Source organism: Megascapheus bottae, chromosome 14 (genome assembly GCF_031878675.1).
Source record: "Megascapheus bottae isolate mThoBot1 chromosome 14, mThoBot2.hap1, whole genome shotgun sequence".
Lineage (NCBI taxonomy): Eukaryota > Metazoa > Chordata > Mammalia > Rodentia > Geomyidae > Megascapheus > Megascapheus bottae.
The window spans coordinates 19745149-19763173 of record NC_143522.1 but is presented as its reverse complement, the minus strand read 5'-3'; positions in this window follow the sequence as shown (position 1 = coordinate 19763173).

Here is an 18025-nt window from a genome sequence, read left to right as displayed (position 1 = left end):
AAAGCCAAAAGTGGTGCTGAGGCTCAAGTGGTAGAGCTCTAGCCTTGAGAAAGTCCAAGGACAGTGCTCAGGCCCTGAGCTCAAGCCCAGGATTGGTTAAAAAAAAAAAGAAAAATAGAATTTAACCCTAAATTTGTAATTTTCAGTACTTACTACTTGATATTTGTAATTTTTCATTTTCCTAAATAGAGTAAGAGTCTTCTTTGTCATCAAACAATTTAATTCTATTTTATGAATCTTCCAATTATGTCCTGATTCTGGCTTGACAGCTTAGTTATCCTGTGAGTGTGACAGGTGTTTCATAAAAGGTAAACAGTGTTGCCTTTGGTAGTTTTTGTCAGAGGTTTGATGGCAAAAGACTATTATATTAGAGGAGTAGGAAGTAGAAATATTTAAAATGCCAACCTCCTATGAAGAACAAAGCTGCAGTGTTAGTCAGTAAAGAGAGGAAGAAAGCACATTTTTTTTCAAGAGATTCTATTGTACTGTAGCAAGGAAGTAGCCATAGGAGGTGGAGTGGAAGATACATTATCAGAGAAGCATCTAGACCTGACACATTCTGGGCTCTCAAGAAGACACTGCCACGTGCTCATCATTCCCCCCCCCCAACTCACAAGTTATTCTCAAAAGCATAAATTAGAAAGATCAAACCAAATCGAAATCTGTGAGATGCTTCATTTTATCCTTAATCAATATTGCTTCCATTAATGATCTTAAACATATGCTGTACTGTAATTCAAATAAGGCTGAGAAGTTTCCCAATCTTTCATAACCTATGCTTTTGCTATAAATTCAACACTCAGTTTAAAATAATGTTAATGATTTACTTCCAAGGCTTTTTTGGGATTTGTATTTAGATGTATGCATACAAACCCTGTATACTTATGTACATATATGTAATAGTATCTATGTAACATATTACATAATATATTACATATGTATGTAATGGCATATGTACCATTACATATAGTATATATAACATATATACTATTATATGTGGGGAGGTAAACAAATAAATATATGCACACATTTGTACACATACACACATATATCTATAATACATATACATAGCTTTATGGCTTGATAGATATGTAGATACCCACCTTCCTAATAATTCTAATGAAATGTACCATGTATGATAGTCCCTACAAATTACTCCCAATTGTACCTAAATACTTTCAGGTACATTTGGTATAAGAGGAAGAATGTTTTCACTGCAGAGAAAAAATGTAAGGTATTCTAACTCCTAATCTCCATGGAAATATTTGCTATGAAGAAAATATTGGTTGAAAGAATACCCTTATGGAGTATTAATGTTATCATTTGACCATTTGTTTTATACTTGTTTTCTTAAAAAAAACAGTAAACAACTTTTTTGATGATTCAACTTATAATTTCAAGATGTTATGAGGTTGTTTATAACATACTGATGTATTAAGAAGACAGGACAGATATTTTTTGTACTCATACAAAATCAACTGTTTATTTCATTCTATGAATTTAGCAGCTGATTTTCATAAATTGTCTTCCTTTCTTCTTGATTGTATCATTAGTTATCATTTTGCTTTATACACAGGACACTGGCCACTAGCGATAAAACCTTATCCTGCATGAAATTTCTGCTTTTAATCTTGCCTGCTCTAGAAGATTAAAAACAAATGCACAACATTATATTATATCTTAGAACCCGTGAGTAATGGATCCTGAATGAAAGTAAGAGAATAGATTTCTCTTTGGCTACAAGTGCATGAAGATTTTGTGTTGCATTTTTCTTTTTCTTTTTATTTCTTTCTCTTCTTCTTCTTTTTTTTTTTTGCCAGTCCTGGGGCTTGAACTCAGGGGGCCTGGGTGCTGTCACTGAGCTCTCTTTTCTCAAGGCTAATGTTCTACCACTTGAGTCACAGTGCCACTTCTGTTTTTTTTTTATTTTTTGTTTGTTTATTTATGTAGTGCAAAGGAATTGAACCCAGAGTTTCTTGCATGGTAGGCAAACACTCTACCCCTGAGCCACCTTTCCAGCCTTTACACTGCTTTTTATGTATTAATTTTCTTTAGTCTGGGATATATTTTGTGAAATGTGGTGCATGGATTTTACAAAAACAGCTGAAATACTTGTGTAGTATTTTCTGTCTCTGTTTGTCTGTCTGTCTCTCTCTCTCTCTTCATCCTTCCTTTCCTTATATCTCATTTCCTGTTTTGCAGTTATATATTCCCTTCCATATATTTATAATATATACATATATTTCCTTCCAATTTGCTTTGTCTGTGAGCCACAAGTGGTAGATTTGTTATTTTCCTTATAAAGTGAAAATGGACATGAATTCTATTAAATTTTTATTTTCCATTGTTTTTCATCATTGTGTTTCAATACAAAATAAAGAAGCTATCTCCTACAGCAAAATAATGATGTTACTATCTGCTGTATTTCTTGGTTAACTAATAATTTGCATGCACATTTAATCCACATAATAAAATGGCAAGGTCGACACTGACATTATCATTTCAGATGTTAGGAAGGCAGAGATGCAAATTAATTAAGTTATCCTCAAATCTTATTTTTGTAGTTTGTTAGGGATTGGAGTTGTCATAGCTTAGCTACAAAGCTATGATGGTCTTACTATGTTAAATACTGATATAGGCTTGACATGTGGGCATTTGTTGAATCATTAATACATCCTATCCAAGCATATATTGTGCATTTATACTACGTGACCTTGATTTATGTAAGTCTAGATACACACACTGACACACACATACATGGATACACATGTCTACATGTGTGTATTTTGGGGTATATGAGTATGTATACACTAGACCTAGATCACCCCATCAGAGTGGTGCTGTTTAGCCACTTCTATGAATTGTCTTTTTTCAGTTCTTTATGCCTTACTGAGTAATTTACAGAAGCAACCTCATTCATACTCCTGCTCCATCATGCACACTTATGCCACAGGGACAGTATGTTTCTTCAACCCTCATGAAGAAACTTCTGTTAGCTTTAGACTTCATTCCTGAGGCTTTCCCACCTCTGACATCATTTATAGAATTGGAAACCATTTAGGATCTTCATTAAAGAGAACTTTTGTGCAGATTTGATCTTTTTAAAACTTCCTTCCTGACAATGGTAATAAAAGTTTGCATATGGATCATTCATTTAGGCATTGGTTTCTTTCTTTTTTTTTTTAAAGGGGTTCATTGGCATATCACTTTTAACTCTCTACAAAACGATTTCCTTTGTGTACTCCAGTTAATTGACAGGAGCAAGAGTCTTACTTTTCGTTGTGTCTCGTAACCATTTCTGAAAGGTTGCTTTTCGATTTAAAGTGAAGGATGGGCGATTCTTCTCACTTGGCTATTCAGGTACGCATGTGGGGTTATTCATGGACCTAATATCATCGTTGTGTTGTATGGCAGTATTCTTCAGTCAGAGGTACACTGTGAAGAATAATGCTTGGTTTTGGAATGAGATGTGATCCTACTTTTGATAGAGAGGTGTGAGCTTAGGGACTTGCTGGTATATGGTAAGTGCTCAGAGATGGGCTGACTACTCTGGCCCTAAGTTTGCCTTTACATATCATTTGTTACAAGCAACTAAAATAGTATCATCAAATATCATTAAGTGCAGATTAGCTTATAGACTAAGAATTTATCATAGTATCTACAAATAAAAATATCTATGTTAAACAGATATAAAAATAGTGAAAAAACATTGAAATACAGCAAGGCTTCACAAAATGGGGCACAGAATCAGGAAGTGAGCACATACTACAGAGGAAATGAAACCGATAGATCCATTCAATACAAGATTTCCATAAATTGAGCATTTGTAAAATATACAGAGAACAGGATTTTAGCTCAGCAATAGAGCAAGTATTTGACCCACAGTACCATGGGAGAAAAAAAAAACCCTTAAATTCATAAAAAGTAGTATCTGCATCACAGAGTAAAATGCATGCATATATACATGGTCTGACATTTTATTCAGACAAATAGATAACAGATAAGCAGGTATATAGATAATAGGTGATAGATTGATAGATGTAGACAGGTAAATAATAAATATAGCACTGCATGTAATCTCAAAGAAAGCGCTAGACAGATTCACTTTCTAAGGACTATGGTACTACAGAAACTTTGGACATGTATCAAGAAAGGGTAATGAATCCCTCCAAAGCATGCCTTCCTTGAAGAGAACAAGTCAGTCCAGCTCAAAAAGCTACTCCAGCTATACTTTATCCTGAAGAATAAGCTAGGAGAAGGTAAGGAAAAGAATGTCATCTCATCTTGAATTATGACTGTACTTTAAAAAATATCTTTCAAAATATGGTATTCTATCTCATCACCCATTCCTTCATTTACACTTTGCCTCCCTTTACATTTTCTTCTAACTAGAAAGTACAGAAAGAATAGTGACTGATAGATGTTAGTGATTGTGAAGATCCAGTGGATGGGACCATAGCAGAACAGGGGAGGTGATTTCTGTGGTGATGGTGTCGTTCAGTGTATTGATTATAGTAACTAAACTGTATTGATTACTAAACTGGATGCATATTCCACATCAGTCCATCACCCATGCAGGTTTGTCTAGCCAATTATATCAGAACAGACTGGAATATAGCAATGCCAATTTCAAGGGGCTTATAATGTACTATAGTTTTTGCAGGCTTTCTGTCGCCTTAATTATATACTTGAGGCAAGCTAAGTTTGTACCAAACAGAAATATATACAGGTATAGATCTGGATATTAAAAAAAATCCAGGATTGGGCAACCTACTAGTGTAGCATCTGGGAAGTTGCCTAAGGTTGAATGGCATCACAACTTTAATGAAGCCAATGGGATACAGATCTCATCTCATCAGGAAGCCAGAGATAAACCTCAGGATTGATTTGCTTTAACAACTTATTTCTCTTTGTTGATGACATTTGCATATGTGTTACCTAATTTGTTCTTTATTGTACTTTTCTAAGCAAGTTTTTAAATGTGTTTCATCTATTCATTTATATATGTTTATGAAGTATTTTGGTCCCAATCACCCCTTTTATCATTCTCTTGTCTTTCCTACCATTGGTCCTCTTCCCAAATGTGCCCTCTATTAAGTAGTTACCATAGTTTTGTCTTTGAACCTAGATTCCATATATGAGAGAAAGCAAAAACCAAGTCATAATTGTTTTTCTGCATCTGGCATTGTTTGGCATGTTAATCTCCAGTTCTCTCCACTTTTCCAATATTACATAATTTCACACTAAAGCTGAATATAAATCCATCATGAAAATACCCCTGTTCTTCTGTCTAGTCATCTGTCAATGCACTTCTAGGCTGATTCTATAACTTGGCTATTACAGATAGTTCTGCAATAGCCCTAGATGTGTTGATCTTTCCATTGTATGCTGACTAAGAGCCCTGTATGTCTACATTCAGGAATGGTGTAGTTGATGGTTCTATTTTTAAATTTGGGGGGTAGTTCCATATCAATTTCCATGTCATCTGTCCCAATTTCCATTCCCACCAACAGTGTATTATTGTCTTCTTTCTTCTTCATTGTCAACAGAATTTGTTGTTTACTTTCCTCACAATAGCGGTGCTCTTGGTGTCAGGATCTCAGTGTTGTTTATATTTGTATTTTCCTTATAGCTTAAGGTATCTAATATTGTCATATAGTTACCCATTCTTTTGAGGACTGTTTTTCAGTTTATTTGCTTATTTATTGATTAGATTTTTTGTTACCTTTGCATCTAATTTTCTTCAGTTCTTTTATGTGCTGAATATTAATCATATGCAGGTAAACAACTAGAAAAAATTTTTCCCTCATTCTGTGTCCTGTTTCTATTCCTTGGTAATTGTCTCCTTTGCTATACAGAAGCTTTTAAACTTGATGCAATTATTTCTTATTTCTTATGCTCTTGTTTCTTAAACTATGGGGATCCTATTCCTTTGTGTAATTTTTTTAAAATAAAATTGTTATTATAAAGGTGACATACAGAGGGACCACAATTACACAAGTCAGGTTAAAAAGTACATTTTTTTTTGTACAATGTCATCCCTTCCCTCATCCTCTCCCAGTTTTTCCTCCTGTACCCAGCCACAAGTTGTAAAATCCATTTATTTGTGTATTATTTTGAAAGCTACCTTCATCTCTTCTGAGGACAGGACCTTGCTGACCTAATGCATTCCCCTAACCCTTTCTCCTTATAGGTCCTTCCCTCTCTTGACATCAAATGAAGATACTAACTGCTTTCTTTTTTTCTGTTAGCCATATCTGTGATAGTTGGATGCATATAATTTTAAATATATATCATTAATATCTGATCCTTCCAAGAACATGTAATCATAAGAAATAAACTCCTGTTATCTGGTTTACATTATAATCCCAGTGCAAATCACAGTTCAGAGAAATAACAGAGTTTTTGCACGGTGAATGCTAGTGTACCTTAGGAAAACATGGCTTTACAACAACAGAATACCATTTCAATTAAATAGCCATTTTCTGAAAAAAATACATTATATCCAAAATACTTAAAGAGAGTCATATGCATTGGATACATATTCTAGAAAATCTCAAAATATGGCTTTTCACTTTCATGGTCTAACCTAACTAGAAATTTTGAATTCCAGAATTTTATATCTTAGGCTTCAGAGTTTAATCTTCCATGGTTTTTGTAATAATAATAATTTAAGTCAATATTTTAGAAAGGATATTTTTCTTTCTGATTTTATCTATTAAGGTTTGGAACATATTATTTTCAATTCTAAGAAATAATACAGTATGTTAAAATAGTTTTCATGATTTTCATTTACACAAGAGAGTCATGTGTAAAAACTTCTCAGAGTACCTATGATTATAGATATTATTACTGATACAGAACCATCTCTAAGTGGATGTGTTACTGCTATTCAGAGGATTACAGTGAAATGAAACAAACAGGAAATAAATATTCCGTGTTTCCTTTAAATACAAGGGAAATAAGTGTAATCAGCTTAAGTGTGCCCTATTGGGAATCCATCCAAAGCCACAAATCCCTGCAGAGAAACAAATCTGCAACAGTCTCGTACAAGCACACTAGAATCAAGCTCTGGAAACATGAAAACAACAAATAAAGTATGAATGTAGCTTATTGCAAAAGCTATTAAAATTAAGAATCTGGTCTTTATCAAAGTAGTGATTTCTTATTCTGTTTAATCATTTATACTTTAAAAATTGTATATTTAATTATTCTATAAAGATATGATTCTAGACCTTTGAGAAGTGTGTGAAATGGATTGAATTTCTGCATTCTAAGATGCAGGTTTCTCTGATAACTTAATCAACAAGCCAAGCATAATCTTTCTATTTGTTCACAAAACAAACCCAACCATCAATGTGTGTGTGTGTGTGTGTGTGTGTGTGTGTGTGTGTGTGTGTGTGTGTGCTGGTCTTGGGTTTGAAGTCAGGGGCTAGAATTTGTTCTTGTGTTTCTTTTGCTCCAGGTGAATTCTCTATCACTTGAGTCACAGTTCTGATTCTGGGGTTTTGATAGTTAATTGGACATCAACATGTCAGTCTTTGTAGGGAGGATCATAGGTGTGAACAACTAGTTCCTGGCCCCTTGTGCCTTTTGGCATAACTCCTTACTTCAAGGATTAAGAGCTAGACAGTTTGTAAAGGACTGTTGTCTTCTGATTTCCTAATTCTTACAAGGTTGACTAGTGATGCTATTTGCTTTTACTCATCATACTGTATGCATACTAGTCATAGTTGGGAGAAAGATCAAATTCATGAATGAAACAAACAAAGTCAAATACATGTAGATGAATGAGACAGTGGCTGAGGGAATTTTTCATGACAGAGAAAGTTTATTATTTCATGCTGTCTTTATCATATACTTGTAGTTTAAAAGCTACTTTATTTGAAGACAAAATTTGTACATTTTTAGCATTTTCTTTTTTGTACTGAATGAGTATCAGAAAACCTACTTAATATTTGGCATTTCAAAAACTGAAAATAGGGGCTGGGAGTTTGGCCTAGTGGTAGAGTGCTTGCCTAGCATGCATGAAGACCCGGGTTCGATTCCTCAGTACCACATACATAGCAAAAAGCCGGAAGTGGTACTGAGGCTCAAGTGGTAGAGCTCTAGCCTTGAGAAAGTCCAAGGACAGTGCTCAAGCCCTGAGCCTATCCCAAGACTGGCCAAAAAAAAGAAAACCTGAAAATAACATGAATAGATACGTGGGCACACAAATGGATAGATAGACAGATAGACAGACAAGACAGATGACTGAATGGCTCAAGACATTTAGATTCTTTACTCTGGAGGGAAAACACAATTAATTTGCCTTCTAAGCAACTAGGATTACAAGCAGGAGCCAATGGCATCTGTCATTAGTTTTTTTTCTTTTCTTTTCTTTTTTCTTTCTTTCTTTTTCTTTCTTTTTTTTTTTTTTTGTGGGTCATGGGGCTTGAACTTGGCCTGGGAGCTGTCCCTGACCTCTTCAGCTACCTCCCTACACTTGAGCTAAGCCCCACTTCCTGTTTTCTAGAGGTAAATTGAAGGTAAGAGTCAGGTTCTTTTGCACCCGGGCTGGCTTTGAACCTTGATCCTCAGATTTCAGCAACCTGAGTAGCTAAGATTACAGACATGAACCACTGCACCTGGCTTAGCACCTGAATTCTTATACAATTGTGGCATTGTAACTTTTGGAGCTGGACAATATTTCTATTTATTCCCTTACATTTCTGAGAACACAGCAAATACTCAAGAAGAATAATTAATCGGGAGATTTCTGTGCTCGTTTAAATTCTGATAGAGATCTATGACTATAAAAACCATTTTATTTTAGAGAACATATATCTAGTGAAAATATGAAACTATTGCAAATATTAGATGTGTTGGTGCTAACTGAAGTTGGCATTGCAGAAAGGCTAGAAACCCAATATTCTTTTTTTTATTGTAATTAATAGAAAGATTACATTATATTCACCAGATAGTGGGTGCATTACTTCACAACATTGATACCTTTTCTCATGTCTTGGTCTCCATTTCCCTCCTCCCAGCCCCGCCCCTCATCTTGTTTTCCTCCCTTCCCTATCCTGTTTCAAATAACTAAATATGCATATATACAATATATCAGATAACAAGATGAAATACTGTAACAATATGAAACAGCCAAGGGACAGCAAAAGAGATGAGAGATAACATAGTACATTAAGGACAATAATCACTCATTATATGGCTTTTGTTTCTATATCCTGGAGGTCCTTTCATTTAGTGTCATACTATATGGCCTTATGTATCTAGGTTTGCTCTACTGTAAATCTCTGCTAGGGGAGCCCAAGGTTTCTACTGATTATGAAAAATGAGGGAAAACACTGAGCCTATATTCCATTGAGTCTGGCTTACTTCACTGAATATGATTTTTTCTAAGTCTTTCCATTTCCTTACAAATGGGGTTATGTCGTTCTTTCTGACAGCAGATAGAATTCCATTGTGTATAAATACTACATCTTGTTGATCCACTCATCAACTGAGGGACATCTGGGTTGGCTCCATATCTTTGCTATGGTAAATAGTGCTGCAATGAACATCGTTGTGCTAGCGGATTTAGTATGTCCTTGTTTCTGGATGGTTGGGTAAATGCCAAGTAGTGGAATTGCTGGGTCATAAGGGGAGCTCTATGTTTAGTCTTTTGAGGAACTGCCATACTGCTTTCCATAGTGACTGAACGAGTTTGCACTCCCACCAACAGTGTAGTAGTGATCCCTCCTGGCCACATCCCCTCCAGCATCTGTTGTTATTAGATTTGTTGATCATGGCCATTTTAACTGGATTGAGGTAGAATCTTAGAGTTGTTTTCATGTGCATTTCTTTTATGGCCCGAGATGTCAAGCATTTCTTCATGTGTCTGTAAGCCATTCTTATTTTTATTTCAGAGAAGACTCTCTTTAAGTTTGACCCATCTTTTAATGGGATAGTTGTTTCTTTGAAGATTAGTTTTGGAGTGATTCAATTTTTTGAGCTGTTGATATATTTTAGATATGAGGCCTTTGTCTGTTGTGTGGTTATTGAAGATCTTCTCCCACTCTGTGGGCTTTCTATTTAATTTGCTCGCTATGTCCTTTGCCACACAGAAGCTCTGCAGTTTAATGCAATCCCACTTATCCAGCCTTTCTTTGATTTGTTGTGTTTCTTGGTCCTTAATAATAAAGTTTCAACCTGTGCCAAAGAGACCTAGTTTATCTCCTATTCCTTCTTGTAAAGTTTTCAGTGTATCATCTTTTACCCAGAGCTTTTTGATCTAATTGGAGCTAATCATGGTGCAGGGTGACAAAGAAGGATCCAACTTTAGTTAGAAACCCAATGTTCTGCAAAATATTGTTTGTGTGTAGACCAATCCCTTTCCTCATGACATTCCTACTAATCCTGTTACTTCTCCTCCTCCTCCTTCTACTGTGACTATCATTTTTTACCTGTATTCCAAATAAGATAAAAGATATTTCACATCCTACACGATATTTAACTGAGATTTTAAGTGACATTTCTCTGGTATCAAGTGTCTGATTTTAATATTGCAGTCTCATATCTATAATCCTGGCTACTCACAAGGCTGAGATCTGAAACCCGTAGTTCAAAGCTAGCCCATTCAGGAAAGTCTGTAAGACTCTTATCTCTAATTAACTTGCAGAAAAGCAGAAGTGGCACTGTGGCATAAAGTGTTAGAGTGCTAGCCTTGAGAAAAAGAGCTTATGGACAAAATTCAGACCCTGGGTTCATCCTCATGACTAATTAAAAAAAAAAAAAGACAACTTGCCCAGCCTCTAGTAAAATAGACAATAGCATTGATACTATCTTTGGAATGCTTAGAGAAATCTTTCCTTGATACACATGTCTAGTTAAACAATTACTTTCTTAATATACTATGCCAGTGTTTTTAATTTTGAAATTTTGAATTTTGAAATTTTGAATTTTGAATTTTTAAATTTGAATTTAATTTTTTTTCTACCACTAGGATATGGCTTAGTGGTAGAATGCTTGCCTTGAGAATATAAGGAAACGGCTTTAGCTTGAGAACAAAAGTAAACAAGACAAAAAAAAATTTCCAAAATACATAACCTCCATAAACTCCCATGGTCAGAAGAGCGCAAGTGTTTCATAGTAGCAAAGTACAAGGAGCTAAATATATAATATTTCATTATACAATTCCAATCAATCTTTTATCCTCCTTTCCACCAAGAATATCTGTCTGGTAGTCTTTTTTTTTCCTGCAGGCTCAGTCTATCAAATAGTCTTCACACTCCTTTTCTTCTCTAACCTCTGGTCCTCTTTCTGTCTCTGATCTTCATCCCTATGTCTGTTAAAGTCATCTTCAAAGCAACACCTCTCTCTTGTTTGGTCATCTGATTGCACATTATTCCCTGTGGACTCCATTAGCTACTGTCAAAGCACACTATTAACAACTCTTAGGAGCATCAACCTTACCAAGAGTGAAACTTTGATATCAATGGTTAAATTTTTTTAAATGCACTATGAAAGAAAAATTTTGAGATAGGTGTAATTGTTAGGGTTGAATTTTGAAATATTGTAGCATAATGCATGTTTTTCTTAAAATATTAAAAGGGATTTACAAGCATAGTTTACTATGCAAATCAGCAACTACTTCCATAGCTATACTATAGCATGTAGTCTACACTCCTGTAACCAAATGTTGTAATTTTGTGGGAGGATAAGTGCGTGATGCATTTAGGACTGAGACATTAAGATAGCTAACAGAAAATCACTGGTGGTCCCTCCCTCCCCCAAAAAAACCCAACAAATAACACCAAGATGGTAAATATGAAAAAGAGACATTAATTCATGTAAACCTTGATACATTCAGAGATTAAGACAGGTTGATTAGACAAGATTGATTACAAAACTGTTTTGGTCATAGTTTTCCATTTGAAATATACATTTTTAAGAGGCTACATTTGCTTTGTTTTAGTTTTATATCCTAATATGCTCTTCTTACCTGTAGTAACAGTTCAAATATTTGCTCTAGGAATGCTAAATGAATGAGAAGTGGAATTGCATTAGTTTAATGACTTGCAAAGTATCTTTGCTCAAGCAAAAGACAGAAAACAATCAAGAAAAAGAAATCAAGAAAATTTTCTCCCTGACAACTGATTTTTACAATGCATTCAGATTCCTTGCTTGAAGTGAGTTTTTGCTTGAATTTTTTTCTTGACTGCTAGTATGTTGTAAATAGGTTAGTAAAATTAAAAAGAGAAGCAAGGGCCATTTCACAGGAAATCAGTATGTGTGTGTGTTTGTATATACATATATAAATGCATAGATAGATAGATAGATTTGTCAATATGTGGTTAAAATTGGCCTTATTTATAGTACTAGTATCCATTTTAAATAACTACATGAAAAAATGACTGAGAAAATTAGAAAGTAGTCAAAATAAGGCACTGAAAAGCAGATAAGGAGTTTAATGCTGAGCATGCTTGTGCAATGATTTAGACATTCTGCTTCAAGTAGACTGATATCTGAGTTAGAATTTCAAGCATATAAAAAAAAGAATTGTAGTAGAGATACTAAATGTACAGTATTGCTGTAAGTTGCCTGGTGACTAGAGCAAAATCACAACCACAAGCTACTTTCAGAATTATTTTATGAGAATATTTGAAGGTAACACCTTCTACAACATCTATTTTCTAATACACATGTTTTAGTGTAGATGTGCCAGAAAAAAATTGGATGCTCAATTACATTTGAATTTTATAATAAAAATGAGTAACCATTTTAAAGCAAAATCTCAAATATGGCTAGACATTGATTTGTAGTAAAGTATTTTATATGATATTCAAATTTACTGAACATCTCTTTCCTTTTTGAAACTAGCCATGATAATCAATATTCATGACAGAACTCTAGAAATGGGCTGGGAGTATGACCTAGTGGTAGAGTGCTTACCTAGCATGCCTGAAGCTCCAGGTTTGATTCCTCAGAACCCTATACACAGGAAAAGCCGGGAGTGGTACTATGGCCCAAGTGGTAGAGTGCTAGCCCTGAGAAAGCCCAAGGACAGTGCTCAGGACCTGAGTTCAAGCCCCAGAACTGGCAAAAAGAATTCTAGTAGCTGAAACTTCTAAAATAATTTTCAAAACACCTATGCTTAATAGTCCATGTCTTATAACATTTGCTGTTATACGAAACTCACTGTAATTATTCATTCAATTTCTTAATAATCTGATTATTATTATTACTTTTTTTTGGCCATTCCTGGGAGTTGATCTCAGGGCCTAGGCCCTGCCCTTGAGTTTTCTCAAGGCTAACGCTCTACCACATGAGCCACAGCACCATTCCCATCTTTTTGTGTGTGTATGAAGTACTAAGGAATTGAACCCAGGGCTTCATCCATGCTAGGCATGCACTCTGCCAATAGGCTCACTCCCAGCCGCCAATCTTATTAATTTTATGAAAGGCCATCCAAACTTTTTTCATGCATTATCCTTACCTTTAATTATATTTTACTAGTCACTCAAGAAACACATCTTCTGTCCAGAAATGCTATATACATGCTTTAAAATTCTTGTTTTCTTTTCATAGGGAAACACTGGAAAATATAAAGGGAGGAAATAAAACATTATTTAAACCAGGGATTTGACCATTCAGGCAGGCATCCTTTCTTTGTGGAAGACTACATTGGCATTACAAAGAATTGCTGTTCAATTAGCCAGCTATCTTAAGATTACTCTAACTTCTAATGCCCAGCAGGAAGTACAGGATACTTAAGTGTTTATCCTCACTAAAAGAGGAGGTGGGGGTGAGGGGGTATCAGTGCTCAGATTGGGTATTTTGGGGTTGGGGATTTAGCTCAATGATAGAACATTTGCCTGGGAAGTACAAAGCTCTGAGTTCAATTCTCAGCTCTGGAAAACACAAATTGTTGATTTTAGGACACACACACACACACACACACACACACACACACACACACAATTGAGAATCAGTGCTGTTTAGGTCTGAAAACAAAATTGTTTTTGAAGAAAACCTAATTAACACAATAAATCCATTCTTTTCTTTAACTTTAAATTCTTTAAATTCCTTTAAGTTTTCTTATGGTATCCTTCAATCGAGAGAGGACTTCCTTTAACATTACAAAACAAATGATTCTTAGAATACTTAAAGTGAACTTGATAAATGGGATATGTTTTGAGAGCTACCTGCAACCCAGGTCCTAAATTGTACTACAATACAACCAGATTTCCAAAGAATTAGCAAGAATATCAGTTTTTCCCCCACATTTTTTTTCTAAAGCTCAATTCTGAAACACTTTATGAATCCATTAGTAATCCTTAAGGATAAAATTAAAAGCATGAACCTAACACATTTGAGAATCAGGGAGAGAAAAGGAAAGAAGTTAGATGTCTTAAAAATAAGCTGTTCCTAATGCTGCAATATTTTGTAATACTGAATTGGCTCTCTTCTTTTTCTAACAGAATTTAACTTCTACTTAAAATTGCTCTTAAATATCGATTTCTACAGCCTTGATATATTTTTAGAATGAATGCATCCTCTCATGTATCTGATTTTTAACATACATAAAAAAGTAGGGAAAGTGTCTGAGAACACAGAGTATACAAACATCATAAGGAAAAGGTTCTTATAATCAGTGTTTTTCTTCAGTGAACATTTTATTGAACAAAACTTTTCGAAGTTAAATAAAACAAAAATATGATAAGCAAGAACAAGAAGATATGGAATATTAAGTAATACCTTCTTTGTTTAAATCAAAGCACGAACATAGAATATTTGTTTAGACATAAAAACTAGAGATAGCAGTTTAGCTAGAATAGGACCATGTGACAAGAGTATATGCAAATTATAATGTAAAATTTGTGATATATGTGAAAAGTGTGCATTTAAATCTGTAATATTTATATACACAGCACATATAATACATTTATTAATATTTAATTTCATGTAGATATAAGAGCTAATGATGGGAAGATAACATAACGTTCTATAATCTTCACACTCAAGTCTATAATCATTGATGAGACTCTTGCTCTTTCTGGAGCCCTGAGTCATAAAGGGTGTTTTTCTCAAGCAGCATGCTAAGAAAGTTTCTGCAAAGACTGATTTGTGATACAAGATTTACATGTTGATATTAATATTTCTGTAACTAAGAAAAGGGAAGAACATTAGATGTATAGCAGTACATCATATAGTGACAATATTCATTAAATCCCTGACTTCCTCAGGAAAGCACAAATGATAATGCATTATTTAACTATGGAGAAGCTGGGGTTCCAGCTGTATAGTAAAGTTTGTTTGGTGTGTTCCAAACATAATAAATTGGTCATAAATCGGTCATAAATTGAGTGGAAATGTAGGAGTGAGTAACCCAAGGTGACTGAACATCCAATCATGAGAAGATACTGGTGCATTGAAGATGGGGTTGTAAATTACGGTTCGATGCCAGTAGAAGGTTTTCAACAGTCCAGGGAGGTCTTTGGATAAATGGGGAATGGGAGACCGTAATGCGGGGTATATTCATTGGGGTATGGGAAGAGAATTTAATGGTTTGTACTCATTGGTCAGAGAGTAATGGTTTGCAGTTGCAATCCTAGCTAATTGACATGATCACGTTTATAGCCTGTCTGGGTAAATAAATTTATAAATCTCTCACCTCAACCAAAAAAGGCATTTTCCCTGCACTTCTTACTTAGGCAAATGAGATGAGCACAAATTCACTACTGAAGAATCTGAAGTGATTTTGCTGATGACCCAGAGTGTACTCCTTGTTGATTTCATACCTCATGTACCCTGGGCATGCTGCATTGCCCAATAAACTCAGCATTCTTCCAAGTTTCCCTCCTTGTGTTTAAAATAATAGTTTATGAACTGAGAAACTTAGAAAATAAATGTTTTGAAATTTTAGAAAAAATAATAATATAGTTGTTCTATATTGTTTACTACTTCAACTGAACATGTGGATATTTTTAGTGAGTTCACTAACTTTCTTTAAAGAAAAAAGCCAACAAAACTATTGCATTAAAGAAAGTATAATCACTTTTCTTATGAAAGCCACTTTGGAGGTAAAATTAAATTTCATTGGCCTTTTGAAAATTACTAACCTCCTCCTAGAGTAACAAGTCCTCTCTATATATTCAAATTCTTCTCTGCACATTCATTACAAGAGCATTAGACATCAATAAAACTGATATATCCAAATGGATTTTTTATATCCAAACTCCATTAATATTCTGCAGTAGGATGAATTGTTCACATAATGCTATACCCAATGCATAGCAAGTGAAAGAAATGTAGAATTTGAACATCTTTAAAAGTATTAAGCAATTTCATTCTGAGCTTCAAATCCTTTTATTTTTTTAATGTTGATTATTTTTGTGACCACCAAATTTGGAGACTCAGATAAAAAATTGCTACTGAGGGCTGGACGTTTGGTCTAGTGGTGGAGTGAGTGCCTAGCATGCACAAGACCCAAGTTTGATTCCTTGGTACCACATACATAGAAAAAGCCAGAAGTGGTGCTGTGGCTCAAGTGGTAGAGCTCTAGCCTTGAGAAAGCCCAAGGACAGTGCCCAGACCCTGAGTTCAAGCCGCAGGACTAGCAAAAAAAATGGCTGCTGGCTTGAAAATGCAAAGCCCTTTCATTGGAAAATTTGGTGTTACTGTGAATTATTCTAACAATATCAAACTTAAAGTGGAAGGCAGTACTTAGTACTGGCACACAATGTGATTTCTTTGTGTTCAGTGCAATATAGAAAATGAAATGATAAAAATTAGATGATTATAGGTCTTTCAGTCTCTTGTTTCATCAGAGAAGTATCTTCCCTATTAGGAAAAACAAAACAGAATAGTGAATATTTGGATATTTTTGAATGTTGCAAATACTGTGGCCTAAAACTCATAAACCGAACATGGTGCATGGCCAGATTTTGTAGGTTGGAAGAAACTAGGAAGATAAATCTGTCTCCACATTAGTGCATGGTAAAATAGAACTCTCCTACTGACCGTCTATTCATTTCTATTCTACTCATCTATACATATTGCCTCCCCAACTACCTACATAAGCTTGATAAAAGTTTTGAAGCTACAGGAATACTGGTACTAATACTTCCATGCTTTCATGCAGGCTTTTCTGCAATCTAAGCTCACAAAAATATGGCAAGGAGATTTTGGAAGTGTTCTTTCCTTCCCTTCTGCCATCCATTTGGGAACATATTCAGACTCATCTAAACTGAGCTGTTATTTTTAATATCAATCCTCTCCAAAATAATCTTTCAAAGATGTTAAGCATCAATGAATCCCAGAGTGGCACATAAGCATTTGCATGATGTTTCTCTGCAAAAATAAATAACATAAATAAGATGAGAGGATAAAAGTGTTCAGTTTACATTTACGCAGGATGAGATCTGTTCCAAAATGCTTATGACAAATTCTAGTAACCAGCCATCTGACAAATGCTCACAAGATCTTCTCTTCTATTTCAGAATTTCCTTTTCTGGGCACAAGTTTTGGAATCAAGTCTTTGGAGTAGATTTCATGAATGGCTGGCAATGCTTTTGAATGATGTCTAGGGATAGCTAAATGAACTTAATACATTTTGCCTCTTATGTACTCACCTAAAAAATACCAGTGTTGGTCACCAATGACTCATGCTTGTAAGCTTCTGAGGATCTTGAGCAAGAAAGCTGAGTAAATGAGAGGTCCTGAGTGCATCCCAGATATATATATTTTAAGCAATCCTTTCATTTGAAAGTGTATGTACTTTTTTATAATCCTACACTCTTGATTATCTTTCTCTCCATTCTTATATCCAGTACATTAATTCAAATATTCTATATTAACATCAACAGCTTTACTTCTGATACTACTGAAAAAGTTTTATAAAAATTAAACTAGGTTGTGCACCTGTGGCTCAATCCTAGCTATTCAAGAGACTGAGAGCCGAAGATCACAGTTCAAACTCAGAAGAGTCTGTGTTAGACTCTTATCTCTAATTACCCACTCAAAAATCAGAAGTGGATCTGTGACT